Source organism: Plecotus auritus, assembly GCF_963455305.1.
Source record: "Plecotus auritus genome assembly, chromosome: 2".
Taxonomy (NCBI): Eukaryota; Metazoa; Chordata; class Mammalia; order Chiroptera; family Vespertilionidae; genus Plecotus; species Plecotus auritus.
Window position 1 is genome coordinate 83,186,121 of NC_137771.1, and position 13,969 is coordinate 83,200,089.

Sequence of the window (13,969 nt, forward strand, 5' to 3'; positions counted from 1 at the left end):
GGTGTGTGTGCCCTAGAGGGCAGGGCAGTTTGGGGGCCACTTTAGCATTTTGCCAGGGATCAATCTAACATCTGGCATGGCTGGGGCCACGGGACCTCACTGTTGTCAGGACTCAGTCCTTCTGTCTCTCAGCTTTGCTCCCGTTGTCATGTGGGCTTTCCTCACCAGGTGGTAAGAGCAGCTCTTGGTAGACCAAGCTTCCCTGGCCTCGCTAGGACAGGGTGCCTTATTTCCTCAGATCAGCCAGTCTGAGAGGCTTTCATGGGCATGGCACTGATCCCCTGCCTACCCCTAAGATAGTCATCATGGCCAGAGGGATGTGTAGTAAGTCCGATTCTCTAGACCTACTGTGTTAGATATTGTAAAAGAAGCCAGGTAGAAAAGAGCCACTGCATTCAGAAGGCAGGAAGCCATCTGAAACAAAGAGAAGGTTTACTTAAAAAACAAAAGGGGTGGAAGTCAAACTCCAGGAGTTTAAGATGTGCCTGGGAAAATACCAACATTGAGTTTATACTACGCGTTAATGTGTTTGTTGGTGAACAGGAGAAAGGTGACAGCCATCTGGAAATGTACCAGGATATAGGGAAGGTCTTTCAGGAATAGCAATGGCTGATACCTTTGTAAGGAGTTTCCAGTAAGGAAAAAGATGGACGGAGAGACAGAGGGCTGAACTGACCCTGATAGGACCTGAAGCCAGTAGGAAGAGAACAGACTAAGACTCAAGGCTGAACGCCACCAAAAGTTTTCCCAGATTATAAAGTGTGTGAGCCTTTTTGTTTTGGGCCATCTGTCACCTCTTTGGAATAGACAGATAAGAGTCCTTCTAATGTAGCCCTCCGTAGAGAGTGATTAAATATACTCAAAAGATCCTTAGCCTCGTCTAATCCACAAAGACTTGCCCTTAGAGCAGGGGTTCTCTGGACCAGCAGCATCAGCATCACCTGGGAACTGGTTAGAAACCCCACACGTACTGAATCAGACATTCTGGGGATGGGACCCAGCAACCTGGTTGAACAAGACCTCCAGGTTTTTCTGATGGTGGTTCAGGTTTGAGAAGCTCTTCATACATCTCCCCTCCACAGACAAGGGTTTCCTTCATAATGGCTTTTGAAAAATGGTGAGGATCAAAGATATAGGTTCCTAGTGACCTGGGGTGCGGTGTAGGTTGTAAATCTTGAAAGGAGATGGCAACTGTTCAAAAGCCACCCGCGGCTAAAAATACAATGGACCAGAAGAACAGAGGAGCGAGAGCTGAATTATAACTTAATTGTTCTCCAGTGTTATGGAGGGCTTTCATTTGGATGGTAGGCATCGTAGGAGCTCCAAGTCCCTGGAGGACAGAGAAAACTGAGAAGCGCTTAAATTATAGCTAGAGAGCAGTGGTTCCTTTGGAGTACAGCTTAAGCCGTAGAACAGGTTTTGGAAATGGATCATTTAATTTAAATTCAGACTCTTCTAATAAACACTCTGAGGAGGCTGCAAAAGAAGGGCATGTCAAGGTTTCTTTCACCAAGGAGCTTAAAAGCTTTTCAAGCCTTCAAGACTTAAATCCAGTGGAACATAAACAGACAATACAACTGAACGCGGAATTGAAAAGGACTTGGGTTAAAATGGGTGATGGGGACTGTAAGTGCTGTGGGCAGTCAGGGGAAGGGGAAATTGGCACGGTGTCCTTTTCTCCTCTCGACGGGAAGAAGCTGTCAGCCAGGCAGAATTTCCAGGGCTGATGCGGGACACCTCAGGTTCAAGAAGTCCTTTTCCTTGCCCTCCCTTGTCTTCCCAAGTGTTCTAGTTTGTCAAAGCTACTGAGTCAAAGCGAGGGTTTGTATTTCAAGACCGAAAACTTGGAGTGTTTTATTATTTTTGGTTTTATGAGAAACTTGTAGGAGAAATTACATTTTATCCTGGGTGTCTTAAATGGAAAGAGATGCAGGTAAAAGTTTGGCTTATTCATTTCAAATAGATTTTCAAACTGACTCCATTCACGGGGAGAGCATAAATAAGCCTGCCTGAGGAAGCCTTTGTTTTTGTAGGATGAGGAAAGCAAATAACTGATTTTCCTTAGTGGAAGAATTAAATTGTACCAGATCTGGGACATAGGGAACAATTTTATTTCTTTGCAAAGTATTACTCACGTGGGTAAGTAAACAGGTAACCAAGCTGCAAACCAAGACAGAAGGTTTCTAAGACACTCTTTTTAAAAAATGAATTTTGATTTTTTTCAATTACAGTTGACATATTATATTAGGTAGGTGGATATAAATGCCATTTAAGGTCATGAGAGAAATAAAAATAAAAAAATTGTTAATCTAGAGGAAGCCAGCAATTTTGAAACCTAATGCAAAGTACTAAGAAGATTTTTTTTCAGACATTTACATGTGATGTGATCTGTTTTTAGCTCTTTTTGGAGAGGGTTTTCTTAACTCCAGCTGTGACATGCAGGTGTTAGCAGAGAGCTTCTTTTCCTTGTGATGATGGGGTGAGTGAGATGCATTAGGAGGCCAGAGTGGACCTCTGCTGTCACATCCGATTTACTACCTGCACTTATGGGATTCCTCTCCAGGAAACCACTAAGTGTGTGCTGCTCTGATGGGCCTGGCAGTCAGAAAGAAGAATCAGCTTTTTTGAAAAAAAACAAAATTGAAATACAATACAAATACAAAAATTGAAATACAATTGATGTTAATTTCAGGTGTACAACAATGATTCGATATGTCTATATATTGCAAAGCAGTCACCACAATAACTCTAGCTAATAACATAAAGTCTATTGCTCAATTCTTGATTTAAATCAAGGAGACCCAGTTGAAATGGCCAGGAAAAAAGAACAAAACAAGAGGACGTAGAACTCAGTTGTTTGTCTCTGGATGACATCCCCTAAGGACAGGCTGTTTCCTCTCCCTGGAAACCCCATGCCTGGTTAACTTCCCCTCATCTTTCACTTCTCTGCTTAAATGTTACTTTTGTGAGAAAAGCCTTCTGAGCCCCTCCTTCCAAATGGGGTACCTACCTCATTATGAATGCAAACCACAGTGCTTATTTTTCCTTCACAATACCTGTTCAGTGTTCACATCTTCTACATAAACTGAAAAGAGCGTGCTAGGATTCTTTAATGCCGTCCCTGTGAGGCAAGGAGCTCCTTGATGGCATGGTTCTTGTCTGATTTGCTCACCACTGAAAATATAGAACCAGGTGGGTATGCTAAGCACCAAGTAAAAATTTGGCATGAATGAGTTAATTAATAAGCAAGCACTTTGTGAGCTGTGTTCACTATGAAAGCATGGTTAATTATATCGGCAGCAGACACCTCCTTTCTCTCTTCTGTCCTAATTTCTTTCTCTCCAATTTTTAGTTCTTTATTTTGAGGTAGAATTTGTCAGTGTTTTACCAATTCCACATCTAAGATTTGACATCACTCATTGTTGTCTTTTTTTTTTTTTTTGCGATGAGGGACCACTTTTCTCTCTCAAAAATATTACACCCACCATGCTAATGCTGTAGCTGCCGCCTTTACTCAGCCTGTGCTCATTACTTTGAAAGGCCCTGGGGGGGGCGGCGATTTATTTGGGAAGCAAACAGGATCCCAGCGCAGCACTTAGAATCTGTTTCCTGTTGTCCCCAACACCACTCATGTGTGTTCCTTTACCTCAAGTATGTTCCTCAAGGATTCCCAAGTCAAAATAACTTGATCATATTGGCCCAGGAAAGGCTGTTTCTGGCTCTGTCTTCAAGAAGGGAAAAATTTTAAAAATCCAGGTGTGGAAAATATTAAAGATCAAAATATGAATAGGTTTTTTCTTTAAAAGCAACAAACACAAATGATCCAGTCCTTCCCCCGCAGGTCCTCTGTGTACCACAACTGTGTCTAAGTGTTATCCTTGGTGGGCGGAAATGGCAGACGGCCAAGTGGAAAATTTCACAGCCCCGCAAACCTCCAGCGCACTAAATACTGCAAACCAGCCACCCAAGGGAGTCCTGTGGCTGGACCAGGTCATGATGCGCCTGCACACGCCTCTCACTCCCTTCCTTCCACTCCCCCTTCCCCTTCCCTTCCTGCCCCGGGCCCTCAGTTTATTGCTCCCTGAGATTCCAGACCTATGCGTCCCTCAGCCCCTCCCTGGAAGGAGGAATCAGCCTGGTGGCCCTTGCCGAGGTTTGGAAGTTTGAGGGCCCCAGGGACTGTCAGTTGTTGGTGGCTGGCCAAGGCTGGCTTTTATATTCTGGCTCAGAGCTCTATAACAGGCTTATGACCACGGACAATGTTTACATAGTGCCTTTCTTCTCAGGAACTGTGAGTGCTTTGCAAGAGTGATCTTATTGATCTTCCCAACCACCCAGTGAGGTATGAAAATGGCAAGAGGTCCCAGCTCCCTCCTTTCTGCAGAGAGTAAAACCAAGGGTTTATTTTGAGGCTGTGTTGCAAGTTTGCATCTCAGCTGGCATTGCCTCTGAAGTCTCCCAGAGCTGGCTTCAGCTTCATGGGGGGCAGGGAGGAGCAGGGCGAAAGGTTGGCCATGGTATGCTGCTGTGTCTCCTGGGGCAAGAGCAAAACTATTGAATTTCTTTTTCACAAAAAGGTAGTGGAGAATGGTCTTTGGCGAATGATCAATTAGTCTAATTGATTGTGAACTTCATTTGCTGAGATAAAGAATGACTTAATGGTGCATTGACCTTTTCTTTCTCTTCGGTTCTATTCCCATGCTAGGTTTTCCTCACGCCTCTGTGAAAGAGGAAAGAACACGCCTGAGCCCAGGAGTGCTCCAGCTTCTCGTGGGAAGTCTCCATGGTGAAGGAAGGCTGGGGCTCCCGGTGAACCGTGCACAGTGAATGTTGTAAGTTAACAGGAGCAGCATCTGCAGCGGCTTGCCTTGCAAGGAGTCGTGAATCATTGGATGTGGCTGAGTCAGGCTGATGAAGGGGTGGTGTTCATGATAGTGCTAGGTGATCATCCAATTAATTTTTTTTTAGGGGAAAGGTTCTGTTTTCATTTGTTGCAAACTTGCCTTTCTCTCAGCTTCGATGGAGCACTTCTCACTTTCTCCTTCTGGAAGAAAGAGTGGGATACAGTGGTTTTTTCATTGTAGGAATGCCCTTGCTCTTGGTATCCAGTTTAAACAGCCTCATAGTTCTTTTAGGTTGATGGGTAGGGTTCACATTCTCTGGGCTAAGAATTAGCCACCGGGATTGCCACCAGCAGTGATTTTTATTGGTGTGAAGTGTTTGATTGGAATGAATTTTTTTTTGGGGGGGGGGTTCAAAAATCTGAGGTATGCAAGTATAGTCAGTTGTTTTAGGTGCTTCTCTTACTGAAACTTGGCTGGTTGACTGGTTTTTATGGGGCTGCTGGGTTGGGACTTTGAGATTAGTCAGGTAGGTCCTGCAGGTCAGCTGCTGGTCGCCTTATGTGAGGCATTGGGGGACCAAGTAATTGAAGAAACAGTACCCAGTGGCTTCAAAGGGCTTACCCGCCAAGACACTTAAGGGTTGGGCCAACTCTGCTCTCTGGAGATTTTATCTCAGTGCTAGACCGTGTCCCCAAAAGAAGTTTAGAAAAGGTTTTTTTTTTGTTTGTTTGTTTTTAATATATATTTTTATTGATTTCAGAGAGGAAGGGAAAGGGAGAGAGAGATAGAAACATCAGTGATGAGAGATAATCATTGATCGGCTGCCTCATGCAAACCCCACACTGGAGACTGAGCCCACAACATGGGCAAGTGCCCTGACTGGGAATCAAACCATGACCTCCTGGTTCATAGGTCGACGCTCAAGCACTGAGCCATGCCAGCTGGGCAGTTTAGAAGAGTTTTGACCAGGAAAGAATATGGCGACAAGAAGCCCAGGATGGCCTAGGAACACACCACCTTTAAAATTTAGAAAGTGAGAAGCCAGCTTTGACTAAGGTCTTATACATATGTCTATAAATATATACACACTTAATGCAATATATACTTAATGTATGTATACACACACTTAATATATACTATATATTTGTATATGTATTATGTATACAAAAATACATATACTTGTTTTATGTGTATACACAACATATGTGTAAATGGGTATATACATACATAAATAACTTTATATAGTTAAATTTTCAGCTTAATAACACAGTCAGGAAACTTTTCCAGGTGCCTATTACCTGTGTTTTTTTCCAGTTTCATAAAATATTTTGAAAAGCAAGGTTTAGTAATGTGAGGGCATATATGAAGGAGAAAAAGCTTAACGTTGAAGAGAAAAATTGCCACTGAATTTTTTTATTTCATGGTTTTCTAAATATTTGTATTAAAGTATGCATATTTATCTATATAAATGGCTTAAATAGTGTATTAAAATAAGTTTATTACATTGGAAATCTCCCAGTGCGTCATAGTGAACAGGCTAAGAGCAATGCTGGTGTTTTAATGTGTTTCCATTTCGTATGTATGAGCACCTTGGTTCTAGGGGAAAGTACAAAACTCCTGGAATCGATTGATCTGAATTCTGTTCCCCATCCTATTGTCAAGGACAGCTAAGTTTGCAGCCTTGGGCAAGTCACTGGCCCCATGGAGTGGTATTTTGTGAGTTTGTGACTTGCTCCAGGCTACTGCTTATGGATCAGTTGGCATCTTGGTTGGGGCCCCTGTAAGGGGCAAAACGTTGTATGAGGCACTTTAATACTTAATCAAAAGTATCTCTTATTGTGAAAGTGTCCTTTACTATATGGACTAATTTGGGGTCTTGTGAGATCTGGGAGCTGCAATATTAGTGTGTTTTACTGGAAATTGTTTTCTCAATCAAGTTGCTATTAGAATGTACTTCCGGAAATGGTTTTAAAGCATTTTCATCCTAGGAAACAAGTGTCTTCTGAAAAAGTGGTTTAGGTTTCCGATTACCTTTTAATGAGCACTGCAGTTACTATAATCAATCTAACCTTTTTTTTTTTTAATCTTGTGGGTTTTTGTTTAAACCATTGCTTTGAACTGCTCATGTGATACCATGTCAAGCCTCAAAGAGTAAGTGAGGTTTTCAAAGACGTTCTGAACATAAACTTTCAGGTAGTCAATGATTTGACACAATTTTAATGCACTGCTGTTCTTAAAATGTTGAGCACAGCCTTATGGTGAAAGAAAAGAATTATTATTTCTGTCTTCACCGTGATACCCTTTCCACCAGGCCCTCCCAGGTCCACCGGGCAGTTCAAAGGTGTTTACTAGAGTGCTTTCTAAGAATATAGTTGTAGTCATTACATCTAGGAACCACACCCATTGGTCTGTTTGAAAATTAAATATGAGCCACTTTTGAAATTAACTTTTTTAAAACTGTCCACCTTCATACTCAAACATTTACTTACTTTGTAAGCAAGGAGGTGGTGATCGATATTTCTTTCCTGAGCATCCCTGCTTCCTTAAATAGGACTTCTCAAGTTACCTTTTCAAAGTAGCCGGCCCTGACCTGTATAAAATAGCACCTACCCCATCTCTATCCTCTAGCCCAGGGGTCCTCAAACTACGGCCCGCGGGCCACATGCGGCCCACCGAGGACATTTATCCGGCCCGCCGGGTGCCGCTGCCTGTCCTGCTTAGCAGCCAACTCGTCCTGGGCCTGCAGTGCGCATAGGAATTTGTTCATAGTTTTTTGTTTTTTTTTTAAACTATAGTCCGGCCCTCCAACGGTCTGAGGGACAGTGAACTGGCCCCCTGTTTAAAAAGTTTGAGAACCCCTGCTAGCCTATCTTATTTTTTAAACACCTTACATATTATATATTTACTAGAGGCCCGGTGCACGAAATTTGTGCACGGGTAGGGTCCCTAGGCCTGGCTGGTGATCAGGGCCGATCTGTGGGGCGACTGGCCAGGAGATTGGCTCGCCACACCATGGGGGGCCCCTGATGGCACCCACCATGGCTGGCCCGGGGCCTGCAGGCTGGGGGCAGCTCCTCTGTTGAGCGTCTGCCCCCTGGTGGTCAGTGTGTATCATAGTGACCGGTCGTTCTACTGGTCATTCCGCCATTCAGTCGATTTGCATATTAGGTTTTTATGATATAGAATTTTTAATCGTCCATTTCCGTAACTAGACTGTAATCTCCATGAAAGCAAAAATCATTGTTTTATTATTATTAATAATTTTCTGGTGAATCTATAAGACCTAGAGGGCTGCATGGCCCACAGTGGGCACTCAGTTGATATCTGAGTGACTGTCCAAGGACAGAGTAAATATGAGCCTGGGCTTCTGTGTGGGCCTGAGCCATCATGAAGGAACATAAACAAAATTCTGATGAGCATTGGGTAGTGGAGAGAGACTAGGCTATTTTCTAAAATCCTTAGAAGTAGATGGTAAATGTCTATGATGTATTTAAGCAATGTGTGAAAGGAAACAACATGCTTTAAAAAAAGGCTTTATAGAACTATCAATAGAGTTTGGGGATTTTCTGATACTTTTTTTAAAAAATTCTGCGTTGTGTGTGTTTCCTCTGCTTTTTCATGCGAGTGGTTTGCTTTATCACTCATTTGTGAGCAGCCTGCTCTGGCGTTCTGTGGAAGGTGGTGGTTTGCCTCTTGTAATCACATCATTTTATGACCCTTTATGTTTACGTTGCTTCCCAAAGTGAAAACCAGGCTTGAAGTGCTCAGTCTGCCTAGAAACTCACGGCTTACTGAATAGCATCATTTTCATGTTGTGTACTTTTGGGTGACACATAATTGGAAATGAAGAATGGTATGCCCACACAAATTAAGTTCATCTCACCTCTGTGTGGTGGGCAAGGGAAATTCACACAGGTTAAGGAGGCATCATTCTACGTGGCTTTTGCTGATCACAATAATAAAGGTTTCTTGAATTTGGTGTTTATCGACCCCCTTTTCAGAGTAACTGCTCTGAGCGCAGGAGTTACACATTCCTAGGAAGAACTGGAAAGACTAAAATAAACACCTGTGTGCCTATTTGCACAGTATTATGCTGTCTTCAGAAGCTTTGAAAAATGGAACCTGATTTCTAGTCTCCAGAGTAAGGGAATTACACGGACCCCCTCTAATCAGAGTGATTGGGGAATTTCCCTGTGTCTGTTGATTTGTACCTTTTAGATTTGCCATCTTTGATGCCAGATCCTCTGGCACTATCATAAAAAAAAAAAAAATCTGAGGTAGAGACGGTTCGGGAGATAAGGGGAGATTTTACTGTTTGATAAATGAAGAAAAATGAATGGTGTCCTTCTCTTTCAGCCCTTGCTCATAATGGGCTTGCAAATAGGCCTGTGTATTGTTGCATCTTGACTGAGCACATCCCACACAAGTTTTTGTGTAGCTTCAAGTCCTCTAGGGTTTTCTGTTTCACCCATTTCTTTCTGTTTCCCAGACTCCTTCCAATTGCTTCTTATTGATAGCCTTGCTCATCCCTGGCCATTGCCCCTTTGGCGGGGCCTTTGCACGAGCTGCTACTTCTGAGAGTTGATGTCAGAGCGACTTCTGAGTTGGCCTGCAAAGTCTAGCACATCCCAGGCACACCCTTTCCCCTCAGTGCCATCATCCCTAACCTGTCAGCCCCTCCTCTCAGCATCTTGGAGAGGAGAAGGGACACACACACACACAGGACCGGCAGTCGGGAAGGAACAGTGTTCATGTATCTTCTACAATATTCGTGTTTTGGGGGGTAAAGGGGAGGCGGGAAGAAAGCATCAACAGCCTGGTCAGACTGTTTTCTATCTGAATAGTGCTCAGGTGAACAGGTTTTGTGTTCTGCTTAACTTTGCAGTTCACCAAATATATATATATATATATATATTTATCAAAAGGCTGTCTGGCCCTGACTGGTTTGGCTCAGTGGATGGAGCGTCGGCCTGCAGACTGAAGGGTCCCCAGTTCGATTCCGGTCAAGGGCATGTACCTTGGTTGTGGGCACATCCCCAGTAGGGAGAGTGCAAGAGGGAGCTGATCGATGTTTCTCTCTCATTAATGTTTCTAACTCTCTATCCCTCTCCCTTCCTCTCTGTAAAAAATCAATAAAATATATTAAAAAAAAAAAAAAAAGGCTGTCTGTGTCAGGTTTGCTAACGTCTGATAGGGATCTAGTGATGAGTCATCTGCATGTACCGTCCTCTGAGATCCTAACAGAGGCCATGCGTCAGGGGCTTCAGCAGGACGATGGGACAGATCCGCAGGGGTCGGTTTTCAGGGAAGGCTGCAAGGATTGCTGAGCAGCCCAGGCCTTGAAGCAGAGGTAGGATTTCAACCTGATATGTGTGTGCTTTGAGACAGCAGAGGGATAGGAGACAAAACTGGTCTTTTATTTAACTGCTTCTGCAACTGAGAAGAGAGCTCAGAGTCAAAAACGTCTTTCCATCAGAAATGACCACAGACTAAGACAAAGATTGGGGATTGGGGATTTGTAGCTCCTGGAACCACTCTCGCTTATGGTTCCTTTATATATTTATCTTCAAAAGCTGAAGCAAGAACTTTGGCCACTTAAAGAAATGATGCCTCTCCACCCTAATAAGTATAGTGTTTTCAGCTTGAACTATGGACAGAAACCACACCCAAAACTAAAACTGTGTTTCTCAAGTGGTGTATTTCTGAAGTGCTCACCGTTCCAGAGCCAGTGCGTGTAAGAAGGGAGGTCAAGGATGACTGGATGGCGGTGCTGCCTCCGAACGAAGGGATTAGGCCTCTAAAATCCTTCCAGAGAGAGAGAGAAAGTTCCCAGACCTTCAACACCTCAGAGGCTGGTCAGCTCCATCATCTTCGTTAAAAGGTTACTGATGTATGTCATTTTTTGCCAAGTATGTCATACCATAGGATTTGAATTACTTTCATTATTCTTTAAATATTGTTCTCTCTCTCTTGCTTTCTTACAGAATAGTGAGGCACAAATAGGAACTAAATAACATTGTTTTGTCATAAAGCCAAATTAAATCTGTTGATTCTTACCTGCAAATAGATTGTTCCTTGGGACTAATGTAGAAAGACAAATAGAAACTTTGCAGGCTAGAAGGGAGTGGCAAGAAATATTCAAAGTGATGAATAGCAAGGACCTACAACCAAGATTACTTGACCCAGCAAAGCTCTCATTTAGATTGAGGGTTAGATAAAGAGCTTCACAGACAAGAAAAAGCTAAAGGAGCTCATCACCAGCAAACCAGTATTACATGAAATGTTGAAGGGTATTTTTTAAGAAGAGAGAGAGAGAGAGAGAGAGAGAGAGAGAGAGAGAGAGAGAGAGAGAGAGAGAGAGAAGAAGAAGAAGAAGAAGAAGAAAAAGAAAAGAGATAAAAAATCTATAATAACAAAAGTGTAATATGCTAATTAGACCAAACGACCTTCCCGACCAAGCCAGGGCTGTGAGGGAAGCCTTGGTCCCAGGTGCCAGAGGGAAGCCGGTGCTGGCAGTCGGGGGAAGGAAGGCCTACTCTTGCATGAATTTCATGCATTGGGCCTCTAGTATGAACAATAAAATGGCAATAAATACATACCTATCAACAATTGAATCTAAAAATCAAAATAAATGAATAAGAAATCTAATGAACAAAATAAACTGGTGATTAAAGTAGAATCAGAAGCATGAAACAGACTGACCAATCTCAGAGGGAAGTGGGGGTGGGCGGGAAGAGATTAACCAGAGATCTTACCTATGGACACAGACAGTATGGAGGTGAAGGCCTGGGGTGGGTTGGGAGCCAGGTGGAGGGGGACAATGGGAGGAGAGGAGGATATCTGTAATACTCTCAACAATAAAGATTTAAAATATTTTTAAAAAGACATTTTTTTTCAGTTTTATGAAATAATCAGAAAATCATTTAACCACTTCCCCAAAATATATTTATATTAAATTTCAAATGGTAGCTATGTAATAAATCATGCTAGGTGGAATCTTAAATTGAAAGAATTAATGCATCTTGTATTTGTCCTGAGGATTATGTTAACCTTTTGCAGACACCTGATTAAGTTTGTTACATGATTTAGAAAAAGTAATTTCCAACAAGCATACTAGTAAAGCGCTTTTTAGGACAGATAGTAAAATGAGCTGTTTGTAACCAATGTTGAAGGAAGTTAGTTTTTCAGTCATGTTTTTCTATTTTGCTTTTGTTCTGAAACAATATCCTTCAGTAGAATACCCCCAAATGGAAATACTAATGGGATACTAATGGCAACCTCCTTTAGAATCTTTTATTTTCACAACTCTGGCAAGTTCTTGTCATCACACTCCTTGGACTCTTATCCTCTTCTCCCACCCGTAAATCCCACTTCCTTCCCCAAGCTTGATCACACAACGTCTGTGACACCTCCGTGACAGCTTCCAGTGACTGGCACTGGGGTAGGACCTGCCCACTGTGCCGGCAGAATTCGCTGGTTAGGACCCCTGCACGGTACGGGCCTGGCTTATGTCTTTCATCCACCTGGACATTGCAATACTGTGCTTTGCACATCTAGAAATGAAAACACACTTGCTCACATCGTTGTCTAAAATTTCCATTAGGTTACTCTTTATTTCTTGTTTTCTTCTCATACCTTAGTAGCTTTCATAGAACTGAAAACCTGTAATTTCTCCAGGGCTAACATCCAAGGCTTCTAGGAGTTGCTATCCCATCATAAGCATTGTAAAACTCACCCTGCAGAACAGAGAGAACTGGGCAGGGGTTATTCCCTTTCTCTACCATGGCAAGCCCTAGTTTCTGAGGCTCCTTTGCCTTTTCTTCTTTGTCCTCCAGGAAAAGACTATCTTGATGAGATTAGGATGCTATTTGTTCAGAAAGGGGACAGTCCTCATCAGTACCTATACAAGCAGATTTCCCCCCCTTCCCTTTAGCAACCTCAATTGCTTTACCTGTTTCTGGTTCTCCTGCTTCTGCCATGAACAACCCTCCCTCTCCCCACTTTCAGGAGATTAATAAATTAAATATACAAATGTCAGTTGGTTCCTGCACATCTACCAGCTCCATAATTCAGAACAGAGCCAGTCAGCCATTATCTTAAGCAAGTTTCTTGGCCCTCTTTTGCCACCAGCACATCAAGCCCAAGTGTAGATTAAAGGATAGTATGGCAAGGCGAGAGCTGTCCGCTAGGTAATGTTAGTCAGTCACTCCCCTTTAGCAGAGCAGATTAGCTGCCAATCGGTATCTTGTTGCTGTCATCGGAGTTTGCAATCCAGGTTCCCCGCTCTGCTGGTGATCTATTTCTGCGCCCTAGCAATGATGCCAGTTGTCCTAGCAACCGGCTGGCCGACACTTCCCTAAAGGCAAGCGAGGAAGTGGCAGTGGGCCTCCAGAGGTTAGAAGAGAGTTGGCAGTCACCTTGCTCAAAGAGGATTTTCCATTCCCTTCATCTGGGCAGGCCTCCAGAAAAAGAATGTCAGTATCATGGGAGTGTCACTTACTAAGGATCGTGGACCACATGGTCTTCCTGGTACAGATAGCATCCTCTGGAGAATAACAAACTGATTAATGGATAGTCCAGGCAGAAAGTGGGGTCTGCTGGGCCAGGATGTTAGGCGATCTCAGAACATTAGATGGTATCAGTTTTTCTTGTGAATTGAGTTAATGTTCCGGTGGTTTATCAGAATTGGCATTCAGAGTTGGGGATCTGGGTAGCTATTTGGGAGGCATCAGAGGTCAAGAAGGGGAAGATGAAGGGAAACACCACTACAGTCGATCTTGGCTCCTTTTCCTGTTGACAGGGCGGCTGGAAATCAGTCCAGTGTAACTAGAGCTTTCTTACTGGGCTCCAGTAATTTATCTATGTGCCCAGCATTGAAAAGGAACACCATTCACCTTGTCCTCTTCTGTTTAATTATTCTCCTTCTCCTTTTATGTCAAATTGAATTGGCACTAAATGACTTTTCCCCTTGTTTCTTATTTGGATCCAAAAGAACATAGTAGTCCTGAGGACCATATCTTAAAGTCCCTAACCTAGTTGGCCTTGCCTAGATTAAGTCTAATTTGGGGCAGTCACTTGACATTGGCTGTCTTGGGGACTTTATTCCATAACCACTTTATTGTGGA

At 43.0% G+C, this 13,969-nt stretch overlaps 1 protein-coding gene across 2 annotated transcripts in view; it reads left to right on the forward strand.

Moving 5' to 3' along the window:
- Positions 1-13,969, forward strand: part of ATXN1 (ataxin 1) — a 422,593-nt gene that overhangs the window by 265,858 nt on the left and 142,766 nt on the right. For both annotated transcript variants that reach the window (XM_080658075.1, XM_080658076.1), the window contains one exon: positions 4,706-4,832. The gene's annotated coding sequence lies outside the window, so the exon portion shown is untranslated. The remainder of the gene's footprint in view (positions 1-4,705; positions 4,833-13,969) is intronic.